Source organism: Phalangium opilio, unplaced genomic scaffold (assembly GCF_054372755.1).
Source record: "Phalangium opilio isolate 3A_F unplaced genomic scaffold, DU_Popi_V2 ptg000094l_1, whole genome shotgun sequence".
In the NCBI taxonomy this organism is placed as follows: Eukaryota; Metazoa; Arthropoda; class Arachnida; order Opiliones; family Phalangiidae; genus Phalangium; species Phalangium opilio.
In genome coordinates this window covers 3,261,119-3,277,741 of record NW_028324199.1, presented here as the reverse complement: position 1 = coordinate 3,277,741, position 16,623 = coordinate 3,261,119, and the positions used below count along the sequence as shown (strand labels likewise).

Genomic DNA, 16,623 nt, shown 5'->3' with positions numbered 1-16,623 from the left:
AACTTGAGCGAGTATCATACCCCTAGACCAACGGACCATGAATGATACTGAAACATGCTAAACTCGTAGGCCTACATTGTTGTTAGTTGCATTTAAATAGTCACTAAATTACTTCTGCAAAAACTCGGGTTCGTCCGGGATTTGAACCCGGGACCACTTGCACCCTAAGCGAGTATCATACCCCTAGACCAACGGACCATGTGTGTAACTAAACATGCTCCGCTCATAGGCCTACCTTGTTGTTAGTTGCATTTAAATAGTCTCTTAATTACTTCTGCAAAAACTCGGGTTCATCCGGGATTTGAACCCGGGACCACTCGCACCCAAAGCGAGTATCATACCCCTAGACCAACGGACCACGTGTGTAACTAAACATGCTCAACTCGTAGGCCTACCTTGTTGTTAGTTTCATTTAAATGGTCACTAAAGTACTTCTGCCAAAACTCGGCTTCGTCCGGGATTTGAACCCGGGACCACTCGCACCCTAAGCGAGTATCATACCCCTAGACCAACGGACCATGTCTGTAACTAAATATGCTCAACTCATAGGCCTACCCTGTAGTTAGTTGCATTTAAATAGTCACTAAATTTCTTCTGCATAAACTCGGGTCCGTCCGGGATTTGAACCCGGGGCCACTCACACCCGAAGCGTGTATCATACCCTTAGACCAACGGACCATGAATGATACTGAAACATGCCAAACTCGTAGGCATACCTTGTTGTTAGTTGCATTTAAATAGTCTCTTAATTACTTCTGCAAAAACTCGGGTTCATCCGGGATTTGAACCCGTGACCACTCGCACCCAAAGCGAGTACCATACCCCTACACCAACGGACCATGTGTGTAACCAAACATGCTCAACTCACAGGCCTACCCCGTAGTTAGTTGCTTTTAAATAGTCACTAAATTACTTCGGCAAAAACTCGGGTTCGTCCGGGATTTTATCTCGGGACCACTCACACCCTAAGCGAGTATCATACCCCTAGACCAACGGACCATGTCTGTAACTAAATATGCTCAACTCATAGGCCTACCCTGTAGTTAGTTGCATTTAAATAGTCACTAAATTGCTTCTGCATAAACTCGGGTCCGTCCGGGATTTGAACCCGGGACCACTCACACCCGAAGCGTGTATCATACCCCTAGACCAACGGATCATGTGTGTAACCAAACATGCTCAACTCTTAGGCCTACCTTGTTGTTAGTTGCATTTAAATAGTCACTAACTTACTTCTGCAAAAACTCGGGTTCGTCCGGGATTTGAACCCGGGACCACTCACACCCTAAGCGAGTATCATACCCCTAGACCAACGGACCATGTGTCTAACAAAACATGCTCAACTCTTAGGCCTACCTTGTTGTTAGTTTCATTTAAATAGTCACTAAATTACTTCTGCAAAAATTCGGGTTCGTCCGCGATTTGAACCCGGGACCACTCGCACCCGAAGCGTGTATCATACCCCTAGACCAACGGACCATGAATGATACTGAAACATGCTCAACTCTTAGGCCTACCTTGTTGTTAGTTTCATTTAAATAGTCACTAAATTACTTCTGCAAAAATTCGGGTTCGTCCGCGATTTGAACCCGGGACCACTCGCACCCGAAGCGTGTATCATACCCCTAGACCAACGGACCATGAATGATACTGAAACATGCTCAACTCTTAGGCCTACCTTGTTGTTAGTTGCATTTGAATAGTCTCTTAATTACTTCTGCAAAAACTCGCGTACATCCGGGATTTGAACCCGAGACCACTCGCAACTTGAGCGAGTATCATACCCTAGACCAACGGACCATGAATGATACTGAAACATGCCAAACTCGTAGGCCTACCTTGTTGTTAGTTGCATTTAAATAGTCTCTTAATTACTTCTGCAAAAACTCGGGTTCATCCGGGATTTGAACCCGTGACCACTCGCACCCAAAGCGAGTACCATACCCCTACACCAACGGACCATGTGTGTAACCAAACATGCTCAACTCACAGGCCTACCCCGTAGTTAGTTGCTTTTAAATAGTCACTAAATTACTTCGGCAAAAACTCGGGTTCGTCCGGGATTTTATCTCGGGACCACTCACACCCTAAGCGAGTATCATACCCCTAGACCAACGGACCATGTCTGTAACTAAATATGCTCAACTCATAGGCCTACCCTGTAGTTAGTTGCATTTAAATAGTCACTAAATTGCTTCTGCATAAACTCGGGTCCGTCCGGGATTTGAACCCGGGACCACTCACACCCGAAGCGTGTATCATACCCCTAGACCAACGGACCATGTGTGTAACCAAACATGCTCAACTCTTAGGCCTACCTTGTTGTTAGTTGCATTTAAATAGTCACTAACTTACTTCTGCAAAAACTCGGGTTCGTCCGGGATTTGAACCCGGGACCACTCACACCCTAAGCGAGTATCATACCCCTAGACCAACGGACCATGTGTCTAACAAAACATGCTCAACTCTTAGGCCTACCTTGTTGTTAGTTTCATTTAAATAGTCACTAAATTACTTCTGCAAAAATTCGGGTTCGTCCGCGATTTGAACCCGGGACCACTCGCACCCTAAGCGAGTATCATACCCCTAGACCAACGGACCATGTGTGTAATTAAACATGCTCAACTCATAGGCCTACCTTGTTGTTAGTTGCATTTAAATAGTCTCTTAATTACTTCTGCAAAAACTCGCGTACATCCGGGATTTGAACCCGAGACCACTCGCAACTTGAGCGAGTATCATACCCCTAGACCAACGGACCATGAATGATACTGAAACATGCCAAACTCGTAGGCCTACATTGTTGTTAGTTGCATTTAAATAGTCACTAACTTACTTCTGCAAAAACTCGGGTTTGTCCGGGATTTGAACCCGGGACCACTCGCACCCTAAGCGAGTATCATACCCCTAGACCAACGGACCATGTGTCTAACAAAACATGCTCAACTCTTAGGCCTACCTTGTTGTTAGTTTCATTTAAAAAGTCACTAAATTACTTCTGCAAAAATTCGGGTTCGTCCGCGATTTGAACCCGGGACCACTCGCACCCTAAGCGAGTAACATACCCCTAGACCAACGGACCATGTGTGTAACTAAAGATGCTCAAATCATAGGCCTACCTTGTTGTTAGTTGCATTTAAATAGTCTCTTAATTGCTTCTGCAAAAACTCGCGTACATCCGGGATTTGAACCCGAGACCACTCGCAACTTGAGCGAGTATCATACCCCTAGACCAACGGACCATGAATGATACTGAAACATGCTAAACTCGTAGGCCTACATTGTTGTTAGTTGCATTTAAATAGTCACTAAATTACTTCTGCAAAAACTCGGGTTCGTCCGGGATTTGAACCCGGGACCACTTGCACCCTAAGCGAGTATCATACCCCTAGACCAACGGACCATGTGTGTAACTAAACATGCTCCGCTCATAGGCCTACCTTGTTGTTAGTTGCATTTAAATAGTCTCTTAATTACTTCTGCAAAAACTCGGGTTCATCCGGGATTTGAACCCGGGACCACTCGCACCCAAAGCGAGTATCATACCCCTAGACCAACGGACCACGTGTGTAACTAAACATGCTCAACTCGTAGGCCTACCTTGTTGTTAGTTTCATTTAAATGGTCACTAAAGTACTTCTGCCAAAACTCGGCTTCGTCCGGGATTTGAACCCGGGACCACTCGCACCCTAAGCGAGTATCATACCCCTAGACCAACGGACCATGTCTGTAACTAAATATGCTCAACTCATAGGCCTACCCTGTAGTTAGTTGCATTTAAATAGTCACTAAATTGCTTCTGCATAAACTCGGGTCCGTCCGGGATTTGAACCCGGGGCCACTCACACCCGAAGCGTGTATCATACCCTTAGACCAACGGACCATGAATGATACTGAAACATGCTCAACTCATAGGTCTACAATGTAGTTAGTTGCGTTTAAATAGTCACTAAACTACTTCTGCAAAAACTCGGGTTCATCCGGGATTTGAACCCGGGACCACTCACACCCGAAGCGTGTATCATACCCCTAGACCAACGGACCATGAATGATACTGAAACATGCTCAACTCATAGGTCTACCCTGTAGTTAGTTGCGTTTAAATAGTCACTAAACTGCTTCTGCAAAAACTCGGATTCATCCGGGATTTGATCCCGGGACCACTCGCAACCTGAGCGAGTATCATGCCCCTAGACCAACGGGCCATGTGTCTAACTAAACATGCTCAACTCTTAGGCCTACCTTGTTGTTAGTTTCATTTAATAGTCACTAAATTACTTCTGCAAAAACTCGGGTTCGTCCGCGATTAGAACCCGGGACCACTCGCACCCTAAGCGAGTATCATACCCCTAGACCAACGGACCATGTGTGTAACCAAACATGCTCAACTCATAGGCCTACCTTGTTGTTAGTTGCATTTAAATAGTCACTAAATTACTTCTGCAAAAACACGGGTTCGTCCGGGATTTGAACGCGGGACCACTCGCAACCTCAGTGAGTATCATAGCCCCAGACCAACGGACCATGTGTGTAACTAAACATGCTCAACTCATAGGCCTACCTTGTTGTTAGTTGCATTTAAATAGTCTCTTAATTACTTCTGCAAAAACTCGGGTTCATCCGGGATTTGAACCCGGGACCACTGACACCCGAAGCGTGTATCATACCCCTAGACCAACGGACCATGAATGATACTGAAACATGCTCAACTCATAGGTCTACCCTGTAGTTAGTTGCGTTTAAATAGTCACTAAATTACTTCTGCCAAAACTCGGGTTCGTCCGGGATTTGAACCCGGGACCACTCGCACCCTAAGCGAGTATCATACCCCTAGACCAACGGACCATGTGTGTAACTAAACATGCTCAACTCATAGGCCTACCTTGTTGTTAGTTGCATTTAAATAGTCTCTTAATTACTTCTGCAAAAACTCGGGTTTATCCGGGATTTGAACCCGGGACCACTCGCACCCAAAGCGATTACCATACCCCTAGACCAACGGACCATGTGTGTAACCAAACATGCTCAACTCATAGGCCTACCCCGTAGTTAGTTGCTTTTAAATAGTCACTAAATTACTTCGGCAAAAGCTCGGGTTCGTCCGGGATTTTATCTCGGGACCACTCACACCCTAAGCGAGTATCATACCCCTAGACCAACGGACCATGTCTGTAACTAAATATGCTCAACTCATAGGCCTACCCTGTAGTTAGTTGCATTTAAATAGTCACTAAATTGCTTCTGCATAAACTCGGGTCCGTCCGGGATTTGAACCCGGGGCCACTCACACCCGAAGCGTGTATCATACCCTTAGACCAACGTACCATGAATGATACCGAAACATGCTCAACTCATAGGTCTACCCTGTAGTTAGTTGCGTTTAAATAGTCACTAAACTACTTCTGCAAAAACTCGGGTTCATCCGGGATTTGATCCCGGGACCACTCGCAACCTGAGCGAGTATCATACCCCTAGACCAACGGGCCATGTGTCTAACTAAACATGCTCAACTCTTAGGCCTACCTTGTTGTTAGTTTCATTTAATAGTCACTAAATTACTTCTGCAAATCTCGGGTTCGTCCGCGATTAGACCCCGGGACCACTCGCACCCTAAGCGAGTATCATACCCCTAGACCAACGGACCATGTGTGTAACTAAACATGCTCAACTCATAGGCCTACCTTGTTGTTAGTTGCATTTAAATAGTCACTAAATTACTTCTGCAAAAACACGGGTTCGTCCGGGATTTGAACCCGGGACCACTCGCAACCTCAGCGAGTATCATAGCCCTAGACCAACGGACCATGTGTGTAACTAAACATGCTCAACTCATAGGCCTACCTTGTTGTTAGTTGCATTTAAATAGTCTCTTAATTACTTCTGCAAAAACTCGGGTTCGTCCGGGATTTGAACCCGGGACCACTCGCACCCTAAGCGAGTATCATACCCCTAGACCAACGGACCATGTGTGTAACCAAACATGCTCAACTCATAGGCCTACCCCGTAGTTAGTTCCTTTTAAATAGTCACTAAATTACTTCTGCAAAAACTCGGGTTCATCCGGGATTTGAACCCGGGACCACACACACCCGAAGCGTGTATCATACCCCTAGACCAACGGACCATGAATGATACTGAAACATGCTCAACTCATAGGTCTACCCTGTAGTTAGTTGCGTTAAAATAGTCACTAAATTACTTCTGCCAAAACTCGGGTTCGTCCGGGATTTGAACCCGGGACCACTCGCACCCTAAGCGAGTATCATACCCCTAGACCAACGGACCATGTGTGTAACTAAACATGCTCAACTCATAGGCCTACCTTGTTGTTAGTTGCATTTAAATAGTCTCTTAATTACTTCTGCAAAATCTCGGGTTTATCCGGGATTTGAACCCGGGACCACTCGCACCCAAACCGAGTCCCATACCCCTAGACCAACGGACCATGTTTGTAACCAAACATGCTCAACTCATAGGCCTACCCCGTAGTTAGTTCCTTTTAAATAGTCACTAAATTACTTCGGCAAAAGCTCGGGTTCGTCCGGGATTTTATCTCGGGACCACTCACACCCTAAGCGAGTATCATACCCCTAGACCAACGGACCATGTCTGTAACTAAATATGCTCAACTCATAGGCCTACCCTGTAGTTAGTTGCATTTAAATAGTCACTAAATTGCTTCTGCATAAAATCGGGTCCGTCCGGGATTTGAACCCGGGGCCACTCACACCCGCAGCGTGTATCATACCCTTAGACCAACGTACCATGAATGATACTGAAACATGCTCAACTCATAGGTCTACCCTGTAGTTAGTTGCGTTTAAATAGTCACTAAACTACTTCTGCAAAAACTCGGGTTCGTCCGGGATTTGCACCCGGGACCACTCGCACCCTGAGCGAGTATCATACCCCTAGACCAACGGACCATGTGTGTAACTAAACATGCTCAACTCATAGGTCTACCCTGTAGTTAGTTGCGTTTAAATAGTCACTAAACTACTTCTGCAAAAACTCGGGTTCATCCGGGATTTGATCCCGGGACCACTCGCAACCTGAGCGAGTATCATAGCCCTAGACCAACGGGCCATGTGTCTAACTAAACATGCTCAACTCTTAGGCCTACCTTGTTGTTAGTTTCATTTAATAGTCACTAAATTACTTCTGCAAAAACTCGGGTTCGTCCGCGATTAGAACCCGTGACCACTCGCACCCTAAGCGAGTATCATACCCCTAGACCAACGGACCATGTGTGTAACTAAACATGCTCAACTCATAGGCCTACCTTGTTGTTAGTTGCATTTAAATAGTCTCTTAATTACTTCTGCAAAAACTCTGGCTCATCCGGGATTTGAACCCGGGACCACTCGCACCCAAAGCGAGTACCATACCCCTAGACCAACGGACCATGTGTGTAACCAAACATGCTCAACTCATAGGCCTACCCCGTAGTTAGTTGCTTTTAAATAGTCACTAAATTACTTCGGTAAAAACTCGGGTTCGTCCGGGATTTTATCTCGGGACCACTCAAACCCTAAGCGAGTATCATACCCCTAGACCAACGGGCCATGTGTCTAACTAAACATGCTCAACTCTTAGGCCTACCTTGTTGTTAGTTTCATTTAATAGTCACTAAATTACTTCTGCAAAAACTCGGGTTCGTCCGGGATTTGAACCCGGGACCACTCGCAACCTCAGCGAGTATCATAGCCCTAGACCAACGGACCATGTGTGTAACTAAACATGCTCAACTCATAGGCCTACCTTGTTGTTAGTTGCATTTAAATAGTTACTAAATTACTTCTGCAAAAACTCGCGTCCGTCCGGGATTTGAACCCTGGACCACTCGCACCCTAATCGAGTATCATACCCCTAGACCAACGGACCACGTGTGTAACTAAACATGCTCAACTCGTAGGTCTACCTTGTTGTTAGTTGCATTTAAATAGTCACTAAATTACTTCTGCCAAAAACTCGGGTTCGTCCGGGATTTGACCCCGGGACCACTCGCACCCTAAGCGAGTATCATACCCCTAGCCCAACGGACCATGTCTGTAGCTAAATATGCTCAACTCATAGGCCTACCCTGTAGTTAGTTGCATTTAAATAGTCACTAAATTGCTTCTGCATAAACTCGGGTCCGTCCGGGATTTGAACCCGGGGTCACTCACACCCGAAGCGTGTATCATACCCCTAGGCCAACGAACCATGAATGATACAGAAACATGCTCAACTCATAGGTCTACCCTGTAGTTAGTTGCGTTTAAATAGTCACTAAATTACTTCTGCCAAAACTCGGGTTCGTCCGGGATTTTCACACGGGACCACTCGCACCCTAAGCGAGTATCATACCCCTAGACCAACGGACCATGTGTGTAACTAAACATGCTCAACTCATAGGCCTACCTTGTTGTTAGTTGCATTTAAATAGTCTCTTAATTACTTCTGTAAAAACTCGGGTACATCCGGGATTTGAACCCGGGACCACTCGCACCCTAAGCGAGTATCATAGCCCTAGACCAACGGACCATGTGTCTAACTAAACATGCTCAACTCATAGGCCTACCTTGTTGTTAGTTGCATTTAAACAGTCACTAAATTACTTCTGAAAAAACTCGCGTCCGTCCGGGATTTGAACCCTGGACCACTCGCACCCAAATCGAGTACCATACCCCTAGACCAACGGCCCATGTGTGTAACCAAACATGCTCAACTCATAGGCCTACCCTGTAGTTAGTTGCATTAAAATAGTCACTAATTTACTTTTGCAAAAACTCGGGTCCGTCCGGGATTTGAACCCGGGACCACTCGCACCCTAAGCGAGTATCATACCCCTAGACCAACGGACCACGTGTGTAACTAAACATGCTCAACTCGTAGGCCTACCTTGTTGTTAGTTGCATTTAATTAGTCACTAAATTACTTCTTCCAAAACTCGGGTTCGTTCGGGATTTGAATCCGAGACCACTCGCACCCTAAGCGAGTATCATACCCCTAGACCAACGGACCATGTGTGTAACTAAACATGCTCAACTCATAGGCCTACCTTGTTGTTAGTTGCATTTAAATAGTCTCTTAATTACTTCTGTAAAAACTCGGGTACATCCGGGATTTGAACCCGGGACCACTCGCACCCTAAGCGAGTATCATACCCCTAGACCAACGGACCATGTGTGTAACTAAACATGCTCAACTCATAGACCTACCTTGTTGTTTGTTGCATTTAAATAGTCACTAAATTACTTCTGCAAAAACACGGGTTCGTCCGGGATTTGAACCCGGGACCACTCGCAACCTGAGCGAGTATCATAGCCCTAGACCAACGGACCATGTGTGTAACTAAACATGCTCAACTCATAGGCCTACCTTGTTGTTAGTTGCATTTAAACAGTCACTAAATTACTTCTGAAAAAACTCGCGTCCGTCCGGGATTTGAACCCTGGACCACTCGCACCCAAATCGAGTACCATACCCCTAGACCAACGGCCCATGTGTGTAACCAAACATGCTCAACTCATAGGCCTACCCTGTAGTTAGTTGCATTAAAATAGTCACTAATTTACTTTTGCAAAAACTCGGGTCCGTCCGGGATTTGAACCCGGGACCACTCGCACCCTAAGCGAGTATCATACCCCTAGACCAACGGACCACGTGTGTAACTAAACATGCTCAACTCGTAAGCCTACCTTGTTGTTAGTTGCATTTAATTAGTCACTAAATTACTTCTTCCAAAACTCGGGTTCGTTCGGGATTTGAATCCGAGACCACTCGCACCCTAAGCGAGTATCATACCCCTAGACCAACGGACCATGTGTGTAACTAAACATGCTCAACTCATAGGCCTACCTTGTTGTTAGTTGCATTTAAATAGTCTCTTAATTACTTCTGTAAAAACTCGGGTACATCCGGGATTTGAACCCGGGACCACTCGCACCCTAAGCGAGTATCATACCCCTAGACCAACGGACCATGTGTGTAACTAAACATGCTCAACTCATAGACCTACCTTGTTGTTTGTTGCATTTAAATAGTCACTAAATTACTTCTGCAAAAACACGGGTTCGTCCGGGATTTGAACCCGGGACCACTCGCAACCTGAGCGAGTATCATAGCCCTAGACCAACGGACCATGTGTGTAACTAAACATGCTCAACTCATAGGCCTACCTTGTTGTTAGTTGCATTTAAACAGTCACTAAATTACTTCTGAAAAAACTCGCGTCCGTCCGGGATTTGAACCCTGGACCACTCGCACCCAAATCGAGTACCATACCCCTAGACCAACGGCCCATGTGTGTAACCAAACATGCTCAACTCATAGGCCTACCCTGTAGTTAGTTGCATTAAAATAGTCACTAATTTACTTTTGCAAAAACTCGGGTCCGTCCGGGATTTGAACCCGGGACCACTCGCACCCTAAGCGAGTATCATACCCCTAGACCAACGGACCACGTGTGTAACTAAACATGCTCAACTCGTAGGCCTACCTTGTTGTTAGTTGCATTTAATTAGTCACTAAATTACTTCTTCCAAAACTCGGGTTCGTTCGGGATTTGAATCCGAGACCACTCGCACCCTAAGCGAGTATCATACCCCTAGACCAACGGACCATGTGTGTAACTAAACATGCTCAACTCATAGTCCTACCTTGTTGTTAGTTGCATTTAAATAGTCTCTTAATAACTTCTGGAAAAACGCGGGTACATCCGGGATTTGAACCCGGGACCACTCGCAACTTGAGCGAGTATCATACCCCTAGACCAACGGACCATGAATGGTACTGAAACATGCTAAACTCGTAGGCCTACCTTGTTGTTAGTTGCATTTAAATAGTCACTAAATTACTTCTGCAAAAACTCGGGTTCGTCCGGGATTTGAACCCGGGACCACTCGCACCCTAAGCGAGTATCATACCCCTAGACCAACGGACCATGTGTAACTAAACATGCTCCGCTCATAGCCTTACCTTGTTGTTAGTTGCATTTAAATAGTCTCTTAACTACTTCTGCAAAAACTCGGGTTCATCCGGGATTTGAACCCGGGACCACTCGCACCCAAAGCGAGTACCATACCCCTAGACCAACGGACCATGTGTGTAACCAAACATGCTCAACTCATAGGCCTACCCCGTAGTTAGTTGCTTTTAAATAGTCACTAAATTACTTCGGCAAAAACTCGGGTTCGTCCGGGATTTTATCTCGGGACCACTCACACCCTAAGCGAGTATCATACCCCTAGACCAACGGACCATGTGTGTAACTAAACATGCTCAACTCATAGGCCTACCTTGTTGTTAGTTGCATTTAAATAGTCTCTTAATTACTTCTGTAAAAACTCGGGTACATCCGGGATTTGAACCCGGGACCACTCGCACCCTAAGCGAGTATCATACCCCTAGACCAACGGACCATGTGTGTAACTAAACATGCTCAACTCATAGACCTACCTTGTTGTTTGTTGCATTTAAATAGTCACTAAATTACTTCTGCAAAAACACGGGTTCGTCCGGGATTTGAACCCGGGACCACTCGCAACCTGAGCGAGTATCATAGCCCTAGACCAACGGACCATGTGTGTAACTAAACATGCTCAACTCATAGGCCTACCTTGTTGTTAGTTGCATTTAAACAGTCACTAAATTACTTCTGAAAAAACTCGCGTCCGTCCGGGATTTGAACCCTGGACCACTCGCACCCAAATCGAGTACCATACCCCTAGACCAACGGCCCATGTGTGTAACCAAACATGCTCAACTCATAGGCCTACCCTGTAGTTAGTTGCATTAAAATAGTCACTAATTTACTTTTGCAAAAACTCGGGTCCGTCCGGGATTTGCACCCGGGACCACTCGCACCCTGAGCGAGTACCATACCCCTAAACCAACGGACCATGTGTGTAACTAAACATGCTCAACTCATAGGTCTACCCTGTAGTTAGTTGCGTTTAAATAGTCACTAAACTACTTCTGCAAAAACTCGGGTTCATCCGGGATTTGATCCCGGGACCACTCGCAACCTGAGCGAGTATCATACCCCTAGACCAACGGACCATGTGTCTAACTAAACATGCTCAACTCTTAGGCCTACCTTGTTGTTAGTTTCATTTAATAGTCACTAAATTACTTCGGCAAAAACACGGGTTCGTCCGGGATTTGAACCCGGGACCACTCGCAACCTCAGCGAGTATCATAGCCCTAGACCAACGGACCATGTTTGTAACTAAACATGCTCAACTCATAGGCCTACCTTGTTGTTAGTTGCATTTAAATAGTCTCTTAATTACTTCTGCAAAAACTCGAGTTCATCCGGGGTTTGAACCCGGGACCACTCGCAACTTGAGCGAGTATCATACCCCTAGACCAACGGACCATGAATGATACTGAAACATTCTAAACTCTTAGGCCTACCTTGTTGTTAGTTGCATTTAAATAGTCTCTTAATTACTTCTGCAAAAACTCGGGTTCATCCGGGATTTGAACCCGGGACCACTCGCACCCAAAGCGAGCACCATACCCCTAGACCAACGGACCATGTGTGTAACCAAACATGCTCAACTCATAGGCCTACCCCGTAGTTACTTGCTTTTAAATAGTCACTAAATTACTTCGGCAAAAACTCGGGTTCGTCCGGGATTTTATCTCGGGACCACTCACACCCTAAGCGAGTATCATACCCCTAGACCAACGGACCATGTCTGTAACTAAATATGCTCAACTCATAGGCCTACCCTGTAGTTAGTTGCATTTAAATAGTCTCTAAATTGCTTCTGCATAAACTCGGGTCCGTCCGGGATTTGAACCCAGGGCCACTCACACCCGAAGCGTGTATCATACCCTTAGACCAACGGACCATCAATGATACTGAAACATGCTCAACTCATAGGTCTACCCTGTAGTTAGTTGCGTTTAAATAGTCACTAAACTACTTCTGCAAAAACTCGGGTTCGTCCGGGATTTGCACCCGGGACCACTCGCACCCTGAGCGAGTATCATACCCCTAGACCAACGGACCATGTGTGTAACTAAACATGCTCAACTCATAGACCTACCTTGTTGTTTGTTGCATTTAAATAGTCACTAAATTACTTCTGCAAAAACACGGGTTCGTCCGGGATTTGAACCCGGGACCACTCGCAACCTGAGCGAGTATCATAGCCCTAGACCAACGGACCATGTGTGTAACTAAACATGCTCAACTCATAGGCCTACCTTGTTGTTAGTTGCATTTAAACAGTCACTAAATTACTTCTGAAAAAACTCGCGTCCGTCCGGGATTTGAACCCTGGACCACTCGCACCCAAATCGAGTACCATACCCCTAGACCAACGGCCCATGTGTGTAACCAAACATGCTCAACTCATAGGCCTACCCTGTAGTTAGTTGCATTAAAATAGTCACTAATTTACTTTTGCAAAAACTCGGGTCCGTCCGGGATTTGAACCCGGGACCACTCGCACCCTAAGCGAGTATCATACCCCTAGACCAACGGACCACGTGTGTAACTAAACATGCTCAACTCGTAGGCCTACCCTGTAGTTAGTTGCATTTAAATAGTCTCTAAATTGCTTCTGCATAAACTCGGGTCCGTCCGGGATTTGAACCCAGGGCCTCTCACACCCGAAGCGTGTATCATACCCTTAGACCAACGGACCATGAATGATACTGAAACATGCTCAACTCATAGGTCTACCCTGTAGTTAGTTGCGTTTAAATAGTCACTAAACTACTTCTGCAAAAATTCGGGTTCGTCCGGGATTTGCACCCGGGACCACTCGCACCCTGAGCGAGTACCATACCCCTAAACCAACGGACCATGTGTGTAACTAAACATGCTCAACTCATAGGTCTACCCTGTAGTTAGTTGCGTTTAAATAGTCACTAAACTACTTCTGCAAAAACTCGGGTTCATCCGGGATTTGATCCCGGGACCACTCGCAACCTGAGCGAGTATCATACCCCTAGACCAACGGACCATGTGTCTAACTAAACATGCTCAACTCTTAGGCCTACCTTGTTGTTAGTTTCATTTAATAGTCACTAAATTACTTCGGCAAAAACACGGGTTCGTCCGGGATTTGAACCCGGGACCACTCGCAACCTCAGCGAGTATCATAGCCCTAGACCAACGGACCATGTTTGTAACTAAACATGCTCAACTCATAGGCCTACCTTGTTGTTAGTTGCATTTAAATAGTCTCTTAATTACTTCTGCAAAAACTCGAGTTCATCCGGGGTTTGAACCCGGGACCACTCGCAACTTGAGCGAGTATCATACCCCTAGACCAACGGACCATGAATGATACTGAAACATTCTAAACTCTTAGGCCTACCTTGTTGTTAGTTGCATTTAAATAGTCTCTTAATTACTTCTGCAAAAACTCGGGTTCATCCGGGATTTGAACCCGGGACCACTCGCACCCAAAGCGAGCACCATACCCCTAGACCAACGGACCATGTGTGTAACCAAACATGCTCAACTCATAGGCCTACCCCGTAGTTACTTGCTTTTAAATAGTCACTAAATTACTTCGGCAAAAACTCGGGTTCGTCCGGGATTTTATCTCGGGACCACTCACACCCTAAGCGAGTATCATACCCCTAGACCAACGGACCATGTCTGTAACTAAATATGCTCAACTCATAGGCCTACCCTGTAGTTAGTTGCATTTAAATAGTCTCTAAATTGCTTCTGCATAAACTCGGGTCCGTCCGGGATTTGAACCCAGGGCCACTCACACCCGAAGCGTGTATCATACCCTTAGACCAACGGACCATCAATGATACTGAAACATGCTCAACTCATAGGTCTACCCTGTAGTTAGTTGCGTTTAAATAGTCACTAAACTACTTCTGCAAAAACTCGGGTTCGTCCGGGATTTGCACCCGGGACCACTCGCACCCTGAGCGAGTATCATACCCCTAGACCAACGGACCATGTGTGTAACTAAACATGCTCAACTCATAGACCTACCTTGTTGTTTGTTGCATTTAAATAGTCACTAAATTACTTCTGCAAAAACACGGGTTCGTCCGGGATTTGAACCCGGGACCACTCGCAACCTGAGCGAGTATCATAGCCCTAGACCAACGGACCATGTGTGTAACTAAACATGCTCAACTCATAGGCCTACCTTGTTGTTAGTTGCATTTAAACAGTCACTAAATTACTTCTGAAAAAACTCGCGTCCGTCCGGGATTTGAACCCTGGACCACTCGCACCCAAATCGAGTACCATACCCCTAGACCAACGGCCCATGTGTGTAACCAAACATGCTCAACTCATAGGCCTACCCTGTAGTTAGTTGCATTAAAATAGTCACTAATTTACTTTTGCAAAAACTCGGGTCCGTCCGGGATTTGAACCCGGGACCACTCGCACCCTAAGCGAGTATCATACCCCTAGACCAACGGACCACGTGTGTAACTAAACATGCTCAACTCGTAGGCCTACCCTGTAGTTAGTTGCATTTAAATAGTCTCTAAATTGCTTCTGCATAAACTCGGGTCCGTCCGGGATTTGAACCCAGGGCCTCTCACACCCGAAGCGTGTATCATACCCTTAGACCAACGGACCATGAATGATACTGAAACATGCTCAACTCATAGGTCTACCCTGTAGTTAGTTGCGTTTAAATAGTCACTAAACTACTTCTGCAAAAATTCGGGTTCGTCCGGGATTTGCACCCGGGACCACTCGCACCCTGAGCGAGTACCATACCCCTAAACCAACGGACCATGTGTGTAACTAAACATGCTCAACTCATAGGTCTACCCTGTAGTTAGTTGCGTTTAAATAGTCACTAAACTACTTCTGCAAAAACTCGGGTTCATCCGGGATTTGATCCCGGGACCACTCGCAACCTGAGCGAGTATCATACCCCTAGACCAACGGACCATGTGTCTAACTAAACATGCTCAACTCTTAGGCCTACCTTGTTGTTAGTTTCATTTAATAGTCACTAAATTACTTCGGCAAAAACACGGGTTCGTCCGGGATTTGAACCCGGGACCACTCGCAACCTCAGCGAGTATCATAGCCCTAGACCAACGGACCATGTTTGTAACTAAACATGCTCAACTCATAGGCCTACCTTGTTGTTAGTTGCATTTAAATAGTCTCTTAATTACTTCTGCAAAAACTCGAGTTCATCCGGGGTTTGAACCCGGGACCACTCGCAACTTGAGCGAGTATCATACCCCTAGACCAACGGACCATGAATGATACTGAAACATTCTAAACTCTTAGGCCTACCTTGTTGTTAGTTGCATTTAAATAGTCTCTTAATTACTTCTGCAAAAACTCGGGTTCATCCGGGATTTGAACCCGGGACCACTCGCACCCAAAGCGAGCACCATACCCCTAGACCAACGGACCATGTGTGTAACCAAACATGCTCAACTCATAGGCCTACCCCGTAGTTACTTGCTTTTAAATAGTCACTAAATTACTTCGGCAAAAACTCGGGTCCGTCCGGGATTTGAACCCAGGGCCACTCACACCCGAAGCGTGTATCATACCCTTAGACCAACGGACCATCAATGATGCTGAAACATGCTCAACTCATAGGTCTACCCTGTAGTTAGTTGCGTTTAAATAGTCACTAAACTACTTCTGCAAAAACTCGGGTT

General features: G+C 45.9%; 23 non-coding genes across 23 annotated transcripts; all 23 read right to left on the bottom strand.

The window, feature by feature from the left end:
* Nucleotides 1-126: 126 nt before the first annotated feature.
* Nucleotides 127-198, bottom strand: TRNAP-AGG (transfer RNA proline (anticodon AGG)). The gene has a single exon. It is a non-coding gene; the product is annotated as a tRNA-Pro (tRNA).
* An 88-nt stretch (nt 199-286) lies between these two features.
* Nucleotides 287-358, bottom strand: TRNAP-UGG (transfer RNA proline (anticodon UGG)). Its single transcript has one exon. It is a non-coding gene; the product is annotated as a tRNA-Pro (tRNA).
* An 87-nt stretch (nt 359-445) lies between these two features.
* TRNAP-AGG (transfer RNA proline (anticodon AGG)) lies at nt 446-518 on the bottom strand. The gene has a single exon. It is a non-coding gene; the product is annotated as a tRNA-Pro (tRNA).
* Nucleotides 519-1,247: 729 nt separating this feature from the next.
* On the bottom strand, nt 1,248-1,319 carry TRNAP-AGG (transfer RNA proline (anticodon AGG)). Its single transcript has one exon. It is a non-coding gene; the product is annotated as a tRNA-Pro (tRNA).
* Nucleotides 1,320-2,209: 890 nt separating this feature from the next.
* Nucleotides 2,210-2,281, bottom strand: TRNAP-CGG (transfer RNA proline (anticodon CGG)). The gene has a single exon. It is a non-coding gene; the product is annotated as a tRNA-Pro (tRNA).
* An 88-nt stretch (nt 2,282-2,369) lies between these two features.
* TRNAP-AGG (transfer RNA proline (anticodon AGG)) lies at nt 2,370-2,441 on the bottom strand. The gene has a single exon. It is a non-coding gene; the product is annotated as a tRNA-Pro (tRNA).
* A 409-nt stretch (nt 2,442-2,850) lies between these two features.
* On the bottom strand, nt 2,851-2,922 carry TRNAP-AGG (transfer RNA proline (anticodon AGG)). The gene has a single exon. It is a non-coding gene; the product is annotated as a tRNA-Pro (tRNA).
* A 409-nt stretch (nt 2,923-3,331) lies between these two features.
* On the bottom strand, nt 3,332-3,403 carry TRNAP-AGG (transfer RNA proline (anticodon AGG)). Its single transcript has one exon. It is a non-coding gene; the product is annotated as a tRNA-Pro (tRNA).
* Nucleotides 3,404-3,491: 88 nt separating this feature from the next.
* TRNAP-UGG (transfer RNA proline (anticodon UGG)) lies at nt 3,492-3,563 on the bottom strand. Its single transcript has one exon. It is a non-coding gene; the product is annotated as a tRNA-Pro (tRNA).
* An 87-nt stretch (nt 3,564-3,650) lies between these two features.
* Nucleotides 3,651-3,723, bottom strand: TRNAP-AGG (transfer RNA proline (anticodon AGG)). Its single transcript has one exon. It is a non-coding gene; the product is annotated as a tRNA-Pro (tRNA).
* Nucleotides 3,724-4,773: 1,050 nt separating this feature from the next.
* Nucleotides 4,774-4,845, bottom strand: TRNAP-AGG (transfer RNA proline (anticodon AGG)). Its single transcript has one exon. It is a non-coding gene; the product is annotated as a tRNA-Pro (tRNA).
* A 1,047-nt stretch (nt 4,846-5,892) lies between these two features.
* Nucleotides 5,893-5,964, bottom strand: TRNAP-AGG (transfer RNA proline (anticodon AGG)). Its single transcript has one exon. It is a non-coding gene; the product is annotated as a tRNA-Pro (tRNA).
* An 88-nt stretch (nt 5,965-6,052) lies between these two features.
* On the bottom strand, nt 6,053-6,124 carry TRNAP-CGG (transfer RNA proline (anticodon CGG)). The gene has a single exon. It is a non-coding gene; the product is annotated as a tRNA-Pro (tRNA).
* Nucleotides 6,125-6,213: 89 nt separating this feature from the next.
* On the bottom strand, nt 6,214-6,285 carry TRNAP-AGG (transfer RNA proline (anticodon AGG)). Its single transcript has one exon. It is a non-coding gene; the product is annotated as a tRNA-Pro (tRNA).
* A 2,489-nt stretch (nt 6,286-8,774) lies between these two features.
* TRNAP-AGG (transfer RNA proline (anticodon AGG)) lies at nt 8,775-8,846 on the bottom strand. Its single transcript has one exon. It is a non-coding gene; the product is annotated as a tRNA-Pro (tRNA).
* Nucleotides 8,847-9,094: 248 nt separating this feature from the next.
* TRNAP-AGG (transfer RNA proline (anticodon AGG)) lies at nt 9,095-9,166 on the bottom strand. Its single transcript has one exon. It is a non-coding gene; the product is annotated as a tRNA-Pro (tRNA).
* Nucleotides 9,167-9,574: 408 nt separating this feature from the next.
* TRNAP-AGG (transfer RNA proline (anticodon AGG)) lies at nt 9,575-9,646 on the bottom strand. Its single transcript has one exon. It is a non-coding gene; the product is annotated as a tRNA-Pro (tRNA).
* Nucleotides 9,647-9,894: 248 nt separating this feature from the next.
* On the bottom strand, nt 9,895-9,966 carry TRNAP-AGG (transfer RNA proline (anticodon AGG)). Its single transcript has one exon. It is a non-coding gene; the product is annotated as a tRNA-Pro (tRNA).
* A 408-nt stretch (nt 9,967-10,374) lies between these two features.
* TRNAP-AGG (transfer RNA proline (anticodon AGG)) lies at nt 10,375-10,446 on the bottom strand. Its single transcript has one exon. It is a non-coding gene; the product is annotated as a tRNA-Pro (tRNA).
* A 409-nt stretch (nt 10,447-10,855) lies between these two features.
* Nucleotides 10,856-10,927, bottom strand: TRNAP-AGG (transfer RNA proline (anticodon AGG)). The gene has a single exon. It is a non-coding gene; the product is annotated as a tRNA-Pro (tRNA).
* A 406-nt stretch (nt 10,928-11,333) lies between these two features.
* Nucleotides 11,334-11,405, bottom strand: TRNAP-AGG (transfer RNA proline (anticodon AGG)). The gene has a single exon. It is a non-coding gene; the product is annotated as a tRNA-Pro (tRNA).
* Nucleotides 11,406-13,414: 2,009 nt separating this feature from the next.
* On the bottom strand, nt 13,415-13,486 carry TRNAP-AGG (transfer RNA proline (anticodon AGG)). Its single transcript has one exon. It is a non-coding gene; the product is annotated as a tRNA-Pro (tRNA).
* A 1,850-nt stretch (nt 13,487-15,336) lies between these two features.
* TRNAP-AGG (transfer RNA proline (anticodon AGG)) lies at nt 15,337-15,408 on the bottom strand. The gene has a single exon. It is a non-coding gene; the product is annotated as a tRNA-Pro (tRNA).
* Between the last annotated feature and the right edge of the window lie 1,215 nt (nt 15,409-16,623).